Genomic DNA, 18,650 nt, shown 5'->3' with positions numbered 1-18,650 from the left:
AACTTGTTGCAGCATGTGATTACAAACAAGTTTGGTGTACTAACATGCATGCATGGGAAGTTTAATGTTTAATTGATTTGTTTTCATGGAAGGTATTTAGTCATATATAAATGAAAGAAAAAAGAAAAAGAAAAAGAAACATTTTATTAGTTCACACTTTTTCCCACCAAAAATTCAAATAACCCATTACATCTACTGTTTGTATATAGGGAATCAAAAAGGACATTGATGGTAATTGATAGGACAATTAATACAAGGAGATTCGGCCACTATACCAAGGGAATTCTACACTTGTCTTCATAGGGAATGTCCTTGGAAGTGTTGCCATGCAACATGGGGAATGGATGGCTTTGGAGACCGAACCAAGACCCTTATAAAGGAGGTAATCCATGTGATAATCCAATCCCAAAACCCCAACCATCCATTATCAAAACAACACCATCAATCCACACCCTTCAACAATTGTCATCCCTCTATATAAACCCCTTCACACAACTCTTCCGTACACACCCTTCATCCCCATTCTTTTCTTTTCACTTCTTTCTCTCGGCCATACATACTTCACGCATACCCTATATACTCACCTCTTCTCTTCTCCCTTCAAAACTCATTTCCTTAAGACTCATTCTACCTCAACCCAACCGAACTCCATCCTCAACCCCTAAACCTCTACTATTCAATTCTCACTCATGGCAGCATCAAGCCTCAAGAGGCGAAGAGGAAAAGAGCCAATGGATCAGCCCTCCTTCGACACTGGGAGATTCAAAACAGCCTTCCATGAGCTCGAATTCGAGCAAATAAAGAAAAAGAAGATTTTGCCCGAGTCAACCTTTCAGTTCGATGAAGATGAGTGTCCACAAATTCGAGAGAAGATTGAAAAGAGGGGTTGGGAAAAGCTCACTAACCCGAAAGCAAGGGCAAATACAAACCTCATCAGAGAATTTTATGCAAATGTGGTTAGAGAAGATAAGACCACAGCCCCCACCTTCAAGAGCTATGTAAGAGGAATGGAGGTGGATTTTAGCCCCAATGCAATCACTAGAGTTCTCCATTTGAAATCCCCACGTTTTGTTGAGTTTGGTTATCAAGAAAGAATAAATAAAGGTGCTGACAATGATGAATTGGAAGAGATTGTGGGTGATATATGCATTGTGGGATCTGACTGGGAAAGGTATATAGATAAGAGACCTCGGTTCATCAGGAGAGGAGACCTCATCCCAGAAGCCAAGGCCTGGTTTGAGCTTGTGAGACGATCTATACTTCCAGCAACAAATAATTCTGAAGTCAATATTACTCGAGCTACCATGGTACATTGCTTAATAAAGGGTGGAAGCATCAATGTGCACGAAATTATAGCTGAAGGAATCCAAGAATCAGCCGAGAAAAAGGATTCAGGTGCCAGACTTTGGTACCACAGCACCATCCTTAGATTATGCATGAAAGCCAAGGTAGTATTTGAGGACAGCAATCCAACTTGGCTAGGTCTTGGGAGATCACTTACACTCCAACGCATCACCCATGTGAGTCCAGCTCAACAGCAGAAAAGACCTCATCTAAGGAAGAGGACATCAGAAGAGGCACAAGAGGAAGAGCCTCTCCAAGAAGAACCCCAAACCACGGAACATCATCAAGAAGGATATCATGACCCAACCGACATCAACTTGGGTCACATCCGAGGAGCCATTGATGATTTGTCAAGGCTATACATGGAAGGACAAGAACAACAACTGCAACTTCAATCTCAGAGAATGGATCGACAAGAGGAAATGCTAACAAATTGGATGAATCAACAGAGGGAATGGCAGAAACAGCTAATGGAGTAGCAACAAGAGCACTATTCCCAGCTTACTCAAGCCTTCAATTAAGTCTCTGAAAGGCAAGAAGGTCAAGATAAACGCCTCCAGGAACTCAACCAATGACAGGTGAATCAGATGAAAGCATTCAACGAATTCAGCGTGCTAAATGAAGGAAGGCAACTGCACTGAGAATAATTCAGCATCAACACTCAGGCAAAGTTAAACTATGTGGTTGAACATATGCATCACCTACACCCTGACATCCCAAATTATGAGGCAGTTTGCAAGAACTTAACTGAACAATAAGAAGGGAAGGTGAAACAGCAAAAGGAAGCATTAAAGAAGAAGATGGAGGATGCCGGATTCTGGAAAAAGTTGATGGGGAAGCGTAAAGGGAATGGAGAATTAAGTAATCAAGGAGAATCCCAAGGGAGCAGAAGAGAATGAGCAGGCCAACAAGTGAAAGGTGGTGAAATTCCTTCTTAGTTTACCTTCTTTTTCAAAGCTTTAAATAAGGAAAATCATGTATGAAATAGAACATGCTTCCATAGTAGCTCAGGATTTTCAATTCTGCATTTAATTCTCCTTGCTTAAGTCAATGTTATTGAGCCTAATGTCTTGAACGTTCACTTGCACCTTTCTTACTTGTATTCTTGTCTCTTTAAGTTAATCAAAAAGAAAATGTTATGAAAAGAATGAGAGTGGAGTTATTTTGTAAAGTGCATTCTGAATGTTTGTGGTAGGATGATTAGTAAGCTAAGTTGGTTCACCAAGAAAGGAAAGAAAGCAACTATCCATCCTAAGTCCTATGTTTGAGACACATTCTTTGAGGCTAGCTAAACAATAAGGTCCCAGCAAGAAAAGAAAAAAAAGAAGAGCAATACAAGTGAAAATAAGAAAGGGAACACAATAAGAAACAATGCTAGGAACCAAGGGTTTTGAAACTGAGGCATGTGTCTGTGGTGTTTATGTACAAGGGATATACTTGGATGAATAAGCTCTTAGGGGTGCCTTATCACTTGGTAACTTGGATTAACTAATCCGGGATTATCAGCTGAAAGTCCACTATCAAGAGTAACCCTTGTTACAGAGCACCTAGTAACCCAAAGAGGTGCTGGACACCAAGGTCTCAAGAAAGAAAGAATAACAAACCATGTGCCTGTGGTGTGTATGTATGAGGGAAAGAAACTTGAGGGAGTAAGTCCTTAGGGGTGTTTTAACACCTAACACCTTAAAACCAACTAGTTTGGGAGTGTTGGCTGAAAGCTTATCATAAAGAGTCGCCCTCTTACAAAGCACCGAGCAAAAAGAAAAATAAACTTTGAAAAAGAAAAAAAGAAGGATCAATAAGAAAGAAGCCTCAAGGGATGCAATCAAGAGAGTGACTAGGGATTTGATAAAGGCTTGAAACCTAAAAGGAAAGAACCTAAGTTGCTATGCATGAAACTCCATGAACCATGAATGCTGCTTCCATCTTATCTTCTTGTTCTTTCATTTCATTTTTCTTATACATCAGTACTTGCTTAGGGACAAGCAAGCTTTAAGTTTGGTGTTGTGATGCCAGGGCATCTAGGCCAGTTTCACTGACCTTTTCTTTACTGTTTTAGGGTAGTTTCATACATTTTCGTAGTGAATAAGGCAAGTTTTGGGTGAAAATACACTTACACCTTCCTTTGAGCAACTATTGTGAATTTTGCATGATTTCATGAGATTTTTGCCAGAATTGCATGATATTTTAATGATGCATAATCTCATGACTTTGGCTAGAGCTTTGATGCACTTTAATTGCTTGATTTCAGGACAAATGAAGCATGGAAGAGTCACGTTAGCATTCACATTAACTTAGTTAACGTGACTACTAACGTGGGAAGGCAAATAGCTTGCAACGTTAATGAGAAAAGTAATCACCAATAACGCCTCCGAAGCCATTCATAGCCTACATTAAGAGCCATGTTAACTAAGTTAACGTGGTACTTAACGTAGAAGAAAAAGAGGACTCCACGTTAATAAGAAACGTGAACTCCAATAACGTTTCTCCTCAACGTTAGTGGTAAAAGTGAACACCACTAACGTTAGGCAACGAGGCAATGCTCCACGTTAAGAGTCACGTTAACTAAGTTAACGTGAACTCTAACGTGGAAGAGGATCAACAATGCCAACTTTAGTGACATTCACTTTTGTCACTAACGTTGGATCATTAGCATTGCCTACGTTAACTCTCACGTTAAGATTGTTAACGTAGAAGTTAACGTGGAGTGGGGTTCAAAGAGCCAACGTTAGTGACACTCACTTTTGTCACTAACTTTGGGAGAGGGTTTCATCACTACGTTAAGAGCCACATTAACTTAGTTAGCGTGTGTTCTAACATAGGGGCTTAAGGCAATTGGAGCGTTAGTGACAAAGATGAGTGTCACTAACGCTCTCGAAGGTAACAGATGCCTACGTTAAGAGCTACGTTAGCTAAGCTAACGTGAGACCTAACGTGAGGGGGCAAGAGGCAAGCAACGTTAATGGGAAAAGTGATTCCTATTAACGTTTCCGAAAAAGGGGCACAAGCCAACGTTAATGGGAAAAGTGAGTCCCATTAACGTTGGCCAAGAATTGAGAAGGAACGTTAGAAGTCACGTTAAGACTTCTAACGTTGAGAATAACGTGGGCATATAAAGGAAGAATGTTAGTGGAAAAGGTGAATGCACTAACGTTCTCGCAACCAGAAATGTATTCCACGTTAATCCCACTAAATGCCCAAGCCTAATTCATAATTCTCTGTAAGCTGGGCCCACTAAAGATGAGAATTGCTTCAACTCAAGGTCCAAAGCCCACATCCAAGACTTGACAAACTCACTAGAAGATCATAAAGAGTAGTATATATAGGAGTAGTTTTGAACTAGATAGAAATTTTTGGCTTAGTGGGAGCTACTCTCTGCATATTTTACTTTTTTGTACTTCTAGCTATGAACAACTAAACCCCTTTCATTGGGTTAGGGAGCTCTGCTGTAATTTGATGGATCAATATTAGTTTTCATTCTTCTTCTTCTATCTCTTCTCTTGATTTTACTTGAAAGCTTTCAATCTTAATTCCATTGGTTAGTTGTCTTGGAAAAGAAACTCTCCATAATTGGATCTCTTCAGAACCTTGGAAGAGGAATGAAGAGATCATGCTAGAAATGCTTTCTCATGCTGGACCAATTTGGGTTTGGATGGATATGTGACTATAATCCTACAAATACTTGATTTGGGAAATGTATGTGGTATAATCAGTGACCATACATCATCTCTTCTCATGAGCAATTGAGCAAGGAATTGGCTATTGATCAAGATTTGAGAGATTAGATTACCAAGGAATTGGAATCCAATCATTTAAGATTTCCATGGAGATCAATGAATACATTGATTGAGGAAGAGATGAGAATGAATTTGATCCGGAGAATTGCAACATCTCCTAACCCCAATGATCTCCCCAATTCTGATCTTACCCATTCTCTTTAGTTTCTGCCATTTACTTTTATGAGCATTACCCCAATTCCCATTTAAGATTCTACACTTTAATTTCTACTATTTAATTTCTCGTCATTTAAATTTCTGCATCTAAATCTCGATTCTGTTTAGCTCAACTAGCATAATCTTCTAACTAAAGTTGCTTGACCAATCAATCCTTGTGGGATTCGACCTCACTCTATAGTGAGTTTTACTTGACAATAATTCGGTATACTTGCCGAAGGGAGATTTGTTGAGAGACAAGTTTCCATGGCAAGCTGTATGTTGGGTGTCACCGTTGTCAGTGGCTACTTCCCATTCTCTCAGTGAAAATGGTCCTCTACGGTTTTTGTACAGCTAATCAACTGTTAGATTGCTCATCTCGGATGAAAAATACCATGCACAGATATCGTATGGCTAATCAGCTGTTGGTTCTCAATCGTGTAGGAATAGGATTTACTATCCTTTTGCGTCTGTCACCATGCCCTACAGTCGCGAGTTTAAAGCTCGTCACAGTCATCCCATCCCAGATCCTACTCGGAATACCATAGACAAGGTTTAGACTTTTCGAATCTCAAGAATGCTGCCAATGGGTTCTAGCCTATACCATGAAGACTTTGATCTTGGATTCAGATGCCCCATTATCAGAGGGGAGTCGATGTGAATCATTGATTAGAAGTCCAAGAGATATACATTCAAGCTTGTCTTCATGTAGACGGAAGTGGTTGTCAATCACGCGTTCATAAGTGAGAATGGAGATGAGTGTCACATAATCATCACATTCATCATGTTCTTGTGTGCGAATGGATATCTTAGAATAAGAATAAGCATGAATTGAATAGAAAATAGTAGTACTTTGCATTAATACTCGAGGAACAGCATAGTTCCACACCTTAATCTATGGTGTGCAGAAACTCCACCGTTGAAAATACATAAGAACAAGGTCTAGGCATGGCCAAATGGCCAGCATCCCTAAATGGCATATGAATTCAAAAAATAGGGAAAAAGACCCGATCCCCAGATCAAGGATGAACAAAAAAGATATAAGTACAATAGTAAAAAGTTCTATTTATACTAAACTAGTTACTAGGGTTACAAAATTAAGTAAATGATGCAGAAATCCACTTCCACGCCCACTTGGTGTGTGCTTGGGCTGCGCATTGAAGCTTTCACGTGTAAAGGTCTTCCTTGGAGTTAAACGCCAGTTTGTAACTTGTTTCTGGCATTTAACTCTGCTTTGCAACTTGTTTCTGGCGTTTAACGCCAGAATAGGGCAGAAAGCTGGCGTTAAACACCAGTTTGCGTCATCTAAACTAGGGCAAAGTATTGACTATTATTTATTACTGGAAAGCCCTAGATTTCTACTTTCCAACGCAGTTGAGAGCTTGCCATTTAAACTTTTGTGGCTCCAAAAATTCCATTTCAAGTGCAGGGAGGTCAGAATCCAACAGCATTAGTAATCCTTTGTTAGCCTCTAAACAGATTTTTGCTCAGGTCCCTCAATTTCAGTCAGAAAATACCTGAAATCACAGAAAAACACACAAACTCACAATAAAGTCCAGAAATGTGAATTTTGCTTAAGAACTAATAAAAATATACTAAAAAGTGGCTAGATCCTACTAAAAACTATGTAAAAACAATGCAAAAAAGCGTATAAATTATCCGCTCATCAGGTAACTTGTGAATAAAGAAAGGGGAGAAATAATGATCAATTATGATCAGATATGATTGTATGAGATACGGAGGATGGCGGTGGAAGTGCTTTATGTGCCATGATCCGATGAGCTGTATTTGTTAATAAATTGGCTGGATATCGATTGAATTATGAGACGGATGACTGAGTTATTGCCGAGCTACGGCAGAGCCATTATTAAATTATGGCTGAGTATAATTACATATATGCTTATTAAATGAAATGTGAATCTTGCAATTCCACTATCTGAGATACGAGTTTCCCTGGGAGAAAGCAGTGGCTAGCCACCACGTGCTCCAAGTGGAGACTCAATACTCTGCTGGGAATGTACACTAGTGAGGGTGATGGATATGAATTATGAATTATGTTGAGTATAACTCGAGTTGGGAATGCACGACAGAGGTACAGTCCAATGGTTAGCTACCAGGACTTGTCGGGTTTGCTTTATCACTGAAAGATGAGACTCATCAGCCATTAGGACAGGTATACATCATATGCATATTATGTGAATTGTTTGGAATTGCCTAATTGACTGCATATTACTTACTAATTGTCTACATGTCGTATCTGTTTCCTATATGTATATCTCCTATCTGATATAACTATGTTTGCCATATTATATTCCTGTTAGTGGTTGGGAGGTCTGAAGGATTTAGAAAGGGAAGTATTAGCTAGACTGAAGATCTTTAGTCAGTTGCCATTTATGCTTTAGTCTATTTATAAGCTTTGAATTTATCTGGTGGAAGTTTTAGGATTGCCTTTGGCTTTCCCAGGACATTACATGTTAGATATGTGGCTACTGTTACTATACTGAAACCTCCGGTTCTCACCCATGCAGATTTTGTAGTTTTCAGATGTAGGACGTGAGGCTTCTCACTGAAGCATGCTAGAGACTTCTGGATTAGTGAAGATCCTTGATTCTCGGGACTCTATTTTGGTTTATATGTTTTGCTTAGATACTTTTATCTCCATTAAATAATACAAACTGTGATGACTCCTCTCAGAGGAGATTTTGAAGAATAGGTTTTCTGTATTTTTGTCCCTTTAAGTTTCCTTGGGGTTTCTTATTTTATTACTTGTATATATTTCTATGCTCGGACCGGTTATCTTCGCAATTGGATTTTGAGTTTTGATATTCCTGTTTTTGGCACTCATTTGTATATATATAATCTCGCTTTAGCTTGTTCCTTATCCGTTACTATCGATCGGAATGTTGCGCTTTCGAGTTACAATTTTGTTTTACCGCTTTTCTTCAAAGGCTCTTAGTTATAAATATTGTTTCAACTACTACGTATACTAAATTTTTATTTTAGAGGTCGTAAAACCTTGCCATCTCTGAATTATGACTTAAGCATAAGACTATGTATGATATGGTATTACATTATGGTATCAGAGTAGTTCGTTCCTATAGAGCTTGAAGGACGGACTGACTATGCTTCTGTGCATTCTGTGTGTGTGTGTTATGTGCTATTAGTATATCTACTTGATATAACTGGCATAAACGTTCATGAGCATGCATTTGGGACTTTGAAGAACTAAACTTCCGATATTAAGACTCATCAACTTAATATCGATTGTTTGGTATGTATAGGAACCAGATGGCGCCTCATGGATACGGTAAAGGCCATGGGAGAGGTCGTACTAACGCTCGAGGGCCGGATATCAATCCAAATGACCCGGTAAACTTTATGACGGCGTTAGAGAACATGGCTGTTGCTATGTAGGCCACATCAGAGGTTCTTGGGCAATACATGAACAACCATGGCAATGACGGAATTGGAGCTCAGGCATGATGACACTGGCAACTTTCTTGAAGGTTAATCCCCCTAAGTTCAAGGGAACCACTAGCCCGATTGAAGCCGATACCTAGTTTCAGGCTATGGAGCGAGCACTGCAAACGCAGGTGGCACCTGAAGGACACTGTGTTGAGTTTGTGGTGGACGAAATTGTGATCACATCAATGTAGTATTCTTTGTTGTTGTATGGAATCATTATTATGGCACTTATGTGTGGACACAACTCCGTTCAACTAACCAGCAAGTGTACTGGGTCGTCCAAGTAATACCTTACGTGAGTAAGGGTCGATCCCACAGAGATTGTTGGTATGAAGCAAGCTATGGTCACCTTGTAAATCTCAGTTAGGCAGATTAAATTGGTTTATGGTGAATTTGAAAATTAATAAATAAATAGAAAATAAAAATGGATAGAAATACTTATGTAAAGCAATAGTGGGAATTTCAGATAAGTGTGTGAAGATGCTGTGCTCCTCTCCTATCTCTATTTTCTTATTACATTCATCCAATCCTTCCTACTCCTTTCCATGGCAAGCTGTATGTAGGGCATCACCGTTGTCAATGGCTACATCCCATCCTCTCAGTGAAAACGTTCCTATGCTCTGTCACATCATGGCTAATCATCTGTCGGTTCTCAATCAGGTTGGAATAGAATCCCTTGATTCTTTTGCGTTTGTCATCACGCCCAACCTTCAGGAGTTTGAAGCTCGTCACAGTCATTCAATCCCAGAATCCTACTCGGAATACCATAGACAAGGTTTAGACTTTCTGGATCCTCATGAATGCCGCCATCTATCTAGCTTATACCACGAAGATTCTGTTGGGGAATCTAAGAGATATGCGCCCGGCCTAGAGTAGAACGGAAGTGGTTGTCAGTCACGCACGTTCATAGGTGAGAATGATGATGAGTGTCACGGATCATCAGATTCATCAAAGTTAAGTGCAACGTATATCTTGGAATAAGAATAAAAGAGAATTGAATAGAAAGTAATAGTAATTGTATTGAAACTTGAGGTACAGCAGAGCTCCACACCCTTAATCTATGGTGTGCAGAAACTCCACTGTTGAAAATACATAAGCGAAAGGTTCAGGTATGGCCGAATGGCCAGCCCCCATGGTCTAAGGACTAGGCGTCCAGAGATGTCTAATACACTAGTAAAAAGTCCTATTTATAATAAACTAGCTACTAGGGTTTACATGAGTAAGTAATTGATGTATAAATCCACTTCCGGGGCCCACTTGGTGTATGTTTGGGCTGAGCTTGATCTATCCACGAGCTGAGGCTTTTCTTGGAGTTGAACTCCAAGTTATAACATGTTTTGGGCGTTCAACTCCGGATCATGACGTGTTTCTGGCATTTAACTCCAGACAGCAGTATGTACTTGGCGTTCAACGCCAAGTTACGTCGTCAATTTCCAAATAAAGTATGGACTATTATATATTGCTGGAAAGCTCTGGATGTCTACTTTCCAACGCCGTTGAGAGCGCGCCATTTGGAGTTCTGTAGCTCCAGAAAATTCATTTCAAGTGAAGGGAGGTCAGATTCCAACAGCATCAGCAATCCTTTTGTCAGCCTTTTTCAGAGTTTTGCTCAAGTCCCTCAATTTCAGCCAGAAATTACCTGAAATCACAGAAAAATACACAAACTCATAGTAAAGTTCAGAAATGTGAATTTAACATAAAAACTAATGAAAACATCCCTAAAAGTAGCTTGAACTTACTAAAAACTACCTAAAAACAATGCCAAAAAGCGTATAAATTATCCGCTCATCAGTTTGCTACCTATTTGCTCACTGGGGAAGCATCGCATTGGTGGCAAGGAGTCTGATGTCTCCTGTAGCAGGGTGACGACTATATCACCTGGGATGCCTTTCAGGAGGAGTTCTATAAAAAGTACTTTCCAACTTCTGCCAAGATGACCAAGGAACTCGAGTTACTGCAGCTGAAATAGGGTGATATGTCCGTATCTGAGTATTCTGACAAGTTTAAGGAGCTGTTCAGGTTTTTCCGTATGTGTCAGGGAGCTCCAGGAGACATTGAGGAATGGAAGTGCATAAAGTATGAAGGAGGACTTTGAAGTGATATCTTCAGCTCAGTGGGACCAATGGAGATCAGAACTTTTTTAGAGTTGGTAAACAAGAGTAGGGTTGCTAAAGAGTGTGTGAAGAAGGCGGCTGCAGAGAGAAGAAGTCATAGGGGATCATTCCCACAGAATCGAGGGAAGAGCTTTGCCCCAAGAGGTCCGCCCTTCAATCGGGGAGGTTCTGGGTCACACCAGACTTAGGGTCAAAACAATTTCAAGAGGGCCAACAACAACAACTCCCAAGGGAGGCAATTTAGGAAACAACCTCAGAATGAGTAAACTTGTGCTAGGTGCAGAAGTCAACATTTGGGAGCCGCGTGCAAGGCCGAATGGGGTTTGTGTTATTCTTGTGGTAAGGCGGGGCATAAAGCCGCAAATTGTCCGGATAAGCAGAAGCAAGGTACAGGGAGAGCACATCAGCCAGACCGGGTGTTCACCACCTCAGCTGTTGGTGCCGAGGGATCCGAGACACTTATCTGAGGTAACTGTGAAATGGGTGGTCAAACTTTAAATGCTTTATTTGATTCGGGAGTAATACATTCATTCATTGCATTCCAAAAAGCTAGTGAGTTAGGGTTGAAGATTGTAGTTTTAGGTTATGATCTAAAGGTGTATATTTCCACCCATGAAGCCATGGTAACTAGGCTAGGATGTCCGCAAGTTTCATTTAGGGTTAAGCAACGTGATTTTGTCCATAATTTTATCTGCTTGCTGATGATCGATCTTCATCTTATCATGGGATTGGACTGGTTATCTGAGAATCATGTCCTCCTCGATTGTTCTGCAAAATCAGTGTACTTTATGCCAGAAGATACAGAAGGACCGGTTATATTGAATAGTTATTACTTGAATTCTATGATGGTGAATTATTCTGGGACCGAATGTCAGGGTATATTGCTGTTAACTGCGGGTGTTTTGGGTGATGATCAAAGATTGGAACAAATTCCGGTTGTGTGTGAGTTTTCGGAGGTGTTTTCCGATGATATTGATGAATTTCCACCTAACCGAGAGGTTGAGTTTACTATTGAGTTGGTGCCTGGGGCTGGACCAATCTCGAGTGCTCCTTATAGGATGTCACCACTAGAAATGGCCGAGCTAAAGTCTCAGTTAGAGGATCTGTTGGGTAAGAACTTTATCCGACCAAGTGTTTCCCCATGGGCTGCGCCAATGTTACTGGTAAAGAAGAAAGATGGGAGTATGCGGCTCTGTGTGGATTACACGCAGCTGAACAAGGTCACAATAAAGAATAAGTACATACTGCCGAGGATTGATGATCTCATGGATCAGTTACAACGAGCCGGGGTTTTCTCCAAAATCGATTTGCGATCCGGTTATCACTAGATAAGGGTGAGGGGTGAGGACATTGATGAATCCATATTTAATGATGATTTTTGGTTAGAATTGAATAGATTTCATCACAAAAACTTGCACTTATTCCCTTTAATAGCATGCTTTTGAACTTTCCTCCCAAATTGTGCTTGATATTGAAAATATGCTCTTTTATGCTTAATTTGATCTATTTTTATTCCATTTGTCTTCCATTTGATGCCTTAATGTTGTTTGTGAGTGAATCCAGGTTTATAAGGTAAGAACGGGTTGGAGAAAATGGAAGAAGAGCATGCAAAATCGAGGAAGCATGAAGAATCAAGGGAGAAGAGTTCAGAGATGTGTGCATGTGCACAGCCTTCTGTGCGCCCGCACATGAGCCTAAATAGAGTGCGTGGATCAGTTCAAGCGCATCGCGCGTCCCGCCTAGCATCGCCTAGTGTGCGTGCGCACAGCCTCTTGTGCGTACGCACAGGAGGGAATTTTCACAAAGTGTGCGGACGCACACGCCTGTGCGTCTGCATAGGTGTCCGCGCATGACCTTATTAGAAAGCACGTGCCTCGCGATTTGAGGGTTTTGGCGGCCCATTTCTGAAGTCTTAGAGCTCATATTGGAGGGAAAATGAAGGAAATAACATAGCATGGCATTAGTATAGTTTTAGGAGTAGAATAGAAGGTTTTTAGTTTAGTTTTCTCTAAGTTTTCTCATCTTCTCCATTAGGGTTTTATTAAAGTTTTATATTCCAAGTGCCATTTCCATTTTTGATCATTGGATTTTGCTAATCTCATTGTAAGTATTCTCTTGTTATTACTCTTTATGGTTATATTATCATTACTCTTTCTTCTCATTCAAGATATAGTCAAATTTTGTTTCTCTTTTGAAATTTCACTTTATTATTGATGAGTTTGATATTTGATGTTCATTTCATGATTTCTTATGTTATCCTTGTTGATTGAGATTAATTGTTGCTTCTAATTCCAAGTATTTTCTTATTTTTCTCATGATTAAGCTTTTTGCCCACCAAGTGTTTGACAAAATGTCAAACATGGTTTTAGGCTAAATTTTTGCTTCTTGGCTTGGATGAAGTGAGCAATGGGGTTCCTAGAGTTGGAATGTCCAACATTTAGTGTCATTTCTTGGGTTGTTAATTGTTCTTTTTCCCACTAACGCTAATTTGTTGCTAAGACAATTAGCAAGCAATTAAGAAATTGTGGGTTAATAACACTTATGCTTATTTAACTTACCTTCCGATGTGAGGGTTGATCAAGTGAGACTAATCCAACACAATTGTCATAGTTGTGGTTCCAACAAGGAAAGGATCCTTAGCTCACTCCAAGCCAAGACCTCTTTTTAAGTTTCTAACCTTTCATACATTGCCATGTTAATCTCTTTTATACTGTACTTGTTCATATTACATAGTCGGTTCTTTTATTTCTTTATTAGTTCAATCATTACAATTTTGCATGTTCTTTTATTGCTTTACATGTTTATTTCTTCATTGAAAACCCTTTGATTGCTACAACTGGAATTTGCACACTCATTGCTTCTTAAGTGCTTCCTTGGGAGATGACCCGGGACTTCAAACTCCCGGAAATCTTGTTTTGATTGTGACTACCCTTTTGAACTAAATTTGATTGTGAGAGTTCGTTGTTGCTTTGGACTGTGCTACTAACAAAGTGATTCTTATTTTGACCAATTCTAAACCAACATAAATTCTCACATCCATCAAATATCCCTAAAACCACTTTTAGGACTCATTATGGTCATTACGAGTACACTATAATGTCTTTTGGGCTGACAAATGCTCCTGCAGTGTTTATGGATTATATGAATAGAGTTTTCCATATGTGTGTGGATAAATTCGTTGTTGTCTTCATTGATGACATACTGGTTTACTCCAAGATAGAAGAGGAGCATGCAGAGCACTTGAGGACCATGTTGTAAATACTAAAGGACAAGAAACTCTATGCAAAATTGTCCAAGTGTGAATTCTGGAAGAGTGAGGTGAAGTTTTTGGGTCACTTGGTGAGTAAGCAAGGGAAATCAGTAGACCCATCTAAAGTGGAGGCAATAATGAATTATAGGCGACCAACCTCAGTGACTGAGATAAGAAGTTTTCTGGGATTAGCTGGTTACTACCAGAGATTCATCAAAAGCTTTTCGCAGATAGCTTTGCCATTGACAAGGTTAACCTGCAAAGACGTACTATTTGTTTGGACTCCTGAGTGTGAGGATAGCTTTCAGGCGTTGAAGCAAAAGTTGACCACCGCGTCTGTGTTGGTGTTACCTGAGCCAAATGAATAATTTGAGGTGTACTGTGATGCCTCACTGAAGGGTCTAGGGTGCGTGCTGTTGCAGCATCGTAATGTGGTGGCGTATGCCTCACGGCAGTTGAGACCTCATAAAGTTAATTACCCTACGTTCGATTTGGAGCTTGTTGGGGTTGTGTTTGCGCTAAAGGTGTAGAGACATTACCTCTTTGGGATTAAGTTCTACGTCTTCTCTGATCACAATATCTTGAAATACCTCTTTGATTAGAAAGAGCTCAATATGTGACAGAGGAGGTGGATGTAATTGTTAAATGACTATGACTTTGAGATGAATTATCATCAGGGAAAGGCGAATGTAGTGGCGAATGCGTTAAGTCGGAAGTCGTTGTATGCTGCTTGGATGATGCTTCGAGAGGAAACGTTGCTCAAGGAATTTGAGTGTCTGAAGATTGGTGTTCAAGAAGTGTCTGAGACTCTGTGTTTGAGTTGATTACAAATCTCGAGTGATTTTAAATCCGTACTCCTAAAGGCTCATGAAAACAATGACGTGTTACCGAAGGTGTTACCAACTATTGAGCAAAGGAAGCAGTAGAGAGTGTCAGAGGATCAAGATGGGTTATGGAGATTCAAGGGTATGATCATTGTGCCGGATGTTGGCACTTTGCGGCAAGATATCTTAAAAGATGCACAAAAAGTGGATTCTCTATTCATCCCGGGAGTACTAAGATGTACCATGATTTAAGGGTGATGTTTTGGTGGCCAGGGATGAAGAATGATGTGGCAAAATATGTTTCAAAGTGTTTAACGTGTCAGAAAGTAAGATTCAACATCAGAGACCTTCCGGGATGTTGTAACCTTTAAAGGTTCCGCAATGGAAGTGGGAAAGCATTGCGATGGACTTTGTGTCGGGATTGCCAAGGACTAGGGCCGGTTTTGATGCTATCTGGGTGATTGTGGACCGATTGAAGAAGTCAGCTCACTTTTTACACATTCGGATAACTTATACCCTTGAGGAGCTTGCACGGTTATACATAAAGGAGATTATGAGAATTCATGGTGTACGTGCTACTATAATCTCTGATAGAGATCCTCGTTTCAATTCAAGGCTTTAGGGTGCATTTCAGAAAGCTTTTGGAACTCGATTAAGCTTGAGCACAGCTTACCATCCTCAAACAGATGGTCAATCCAAGAGGACGATCCAAACCTTGGAAGATATGTTGAGGGCTTGTGTTCTGGATCATCCGGTGAGCTGGGATCGCTATATGCCACTAGTGGAGTTTGCGTACAATAATAACTACCATACGAGCATCGGAATGGCTCCGTATGAGGCTTTGTACGGGAGGAAATGTCAATCTCCACTATGTTGGTATGAAGCTGGGGAGAAAGGCTTGTTGGGGCCGAAGATGATAGCTGAGACCCCTAAACAAGTCAAGAAAATTCGAGATAGGATGGTTACAGTGTAGAGTCATCCAAAGAGTTACTTCGTTCAGAAGCGGAAGCCCTTGGAATTTGAGGAAGGAGATCATGTTTTCCTTAAGGTTACTCCAACCACAGGAGTAGGTAGGGTGATTAAAGCAAAGAAGCTGAATCCTCGGTACGTTGGTCCATTTCAGATCCTGGAGAGGGTTGGACCGGTGGCGTATCGGATGGCTCTACCACCTCATCTTTCGAACCTGCACATTTCACGTGTCACAGCTTCGAAAGTATACTCTTGATGCTAGCCATGTGTTGGAACCTAAATCTGTTCAGTTAAAAGAAGATTTGACGCTTCCAGTGGCTCCGGTCAGAATTGATGATACTAGTATCAAATGGTTGCGTGGAAAGGAGGTTTCGTTAGTCAAAGTGGCATGGAGTCGAGGTGGTGTTGAGGAACACACTTGGGAACTTAAGTTGGAGATGGGAGCTGGTTACCCGTATTTATTCTTAGGTAATTGAATTCGAATTTCGTGGGCAAAATTCCCAACTAGGTGGGTAGAATGTAAGACCCAGTTAATTAATGACTATTGACCCATAAATGAGAATTTATTCTAGAAAGCCAAAAATGTGATTTTTTTTATGGCTTAATATGATAGAGGAGATTGAGACGAGAATTTCAATACCAATTTTATTGATATCGGACCAAGATTGGACCGAACGGGCCAAACCGGGCCAACCGAACCCACAGTGGACCTTTGGCCCAACATAACTGAACCAAAACCCTAATTTTCAGCACTCTGTCTCCTTTCTACACACTAGAACACGCTGAAAAAGGAAATGGGAGGGGAAGAACACTCTTCCAAAGTTCTATCTCTCATTCCATCTTCAAACCACCATAACTTTTGATCCGGATCTCCGATTGCCACATCGTTTGTGGCCACGCGTTCACCGCGACAAGCTCCAAAAAATCCACTACTTTGTTTATGAGGTAAGCCATGATTTTGGTTCAGTTCTTCATCCCTTTATTTCGAATTTCATGGAGAAAAGAGTTGAGATTTTGGGCTCTTTCGTGTTATAGGAACAAACTCTCTTGAAGGAGAATATTAATCTTATCTCCTTGAACTTTGGGTATGGTAAGATTCTCAACCCTAGTGTAATTTGTTATTTTATGATGCTTGGGTATGAGTTCTGGTATTTGGGTATGATAATTGAGGCTTAGATAGTGTGTATGTGAATATTGAAGCTTGATTGAGATTTTGGAATGGTTGGAAAAGGGCTTTGGTGTGATAAAAATCTGTTCTTGGAGGTGTTGAAACCTTGAGAGCTTGTAGAAAAGTGATTTGGAAGTGCATCGGTTGAACGGGGGAAATCGGCTAAGGTATGGTCTCAGTTTTCTGTATCTAAAATGTAATGTGGTGTGAAAACTTAGGATAGAGCCCTAAGACAGGAATTGAATTGTTGATGTTGTTGAATGGTTGAGATATATTGTGTGGTCTGGGGCACGAAATTGGAAATCACAATTCTTCACAACTTCGCACAACTAACCAGCAAGTGCACTGGGTCGTCCAAGTAATACCTTACGTGAGTAAGGGTCGCATCCCACGGAGATTGTTGGCTTTAAGCAAGCTGTGGTTATCTTGTAATTCTTAGTCAGGATAATGATAATTCTCAGTTTTGATTGATAGTAAATAAAAAGCATGGATTAAATAATACTTGTTATGCAGTAATGGAGAATATGTTGGAGTTTTGGAGATGCTTTGTCTTCTGAATCTCTGCTTTCCCCTTGTCTTCTTCTTCACGCACGCAAGGTTCCTCTTATCGCAAGCTGTGTGTTGGTGGATCACCGTTGTCAATGGCTACCATCCGTCCTCTCAGTGAAAATGGTCCAGATGCGCTGTCACCGTACGACTAATCATCTGTCGGTTCACACTCATGCTGGAATAGGATCTATTGATCCTTTTGTGTCTGTCACTACGCCCAATCCTTGTGAGTTTGAAGCTCGTCACAGACATTCAATCCCTGAATCCTACTCAGAATACCACAGACAAGGTTTAGACTTTCCAGATTCTCAAGAATGCTGCAAATGGATTCTAGCTTATACCACAAAGACTCTGATTAAGGAATCCAAGAGATACTCATTCAATCTAATGTAGAACGGAGGTGGTTGTCAGGTACACGTTCATAGGTTGAGAATGGTGATGAGTGTCACAGATCATCACATTCATCATGGTTAAGTACGAATAAATATCTTAGATAGAAACAAGCGTGTTTGAATGGAAAATAGAAGTAATTGCATTAATTCATCGAGACACAGCAGAGCTCCTCACCCCCAACAATGGAGTTTAGAGACTCATGCCGTAAAAGAGTACAAAGTTCAGATCTAAAAATGTCATAAGATATAAAATAAATTTCTAAAATTTGTTTAAATACTAAACTGGTGACCTAGGTTTACGGAAAATGAGTAAGATGAGATAGATAGTGCAGAAATCCACTTCTGGGGCCCACTTGGTGTATGCTTGTGCTGAGACTTGAGCTTTTCACGTGCCTGGGCTGTTTCTAGAGTTTAACTCCAATTTGCAACCTGTTTCTGGCGTTTAATGCCAGAATGAAACATGGAACTGGCGTTAAACGCCAGTTTACATCGTTTATCTTTAAACAAACTATGAACTATTATATATTGCTCGAAAGCCCTATATGTCTACTTTCCAACGAAATTATGAGCGCGCCAATTGAACTCCTGTACCTCCAGACAGTGGCGGATCCACGGGGGGACCTAAGGTGGCCATGGTCCCCCC

This window comes from Arachis hypogaea, chromosome 5 (assembly GCF_003086295.3).
Source record: "Arachis hypogaea cultivar Tifrunner chromosome 5, arahy.Tifrunner.gnm2.J5K5, whole genome shotgun sequence".
NCBI classification, from domain to species: Eukaryota; Viridiplantae; Streptophyta; class Magnoliopsida; order Fabales; family Fabaceae; genus Arachis; species Arachis hypogaea.
Note: the sequence above shows the minus strand (reverse complement) of the source record.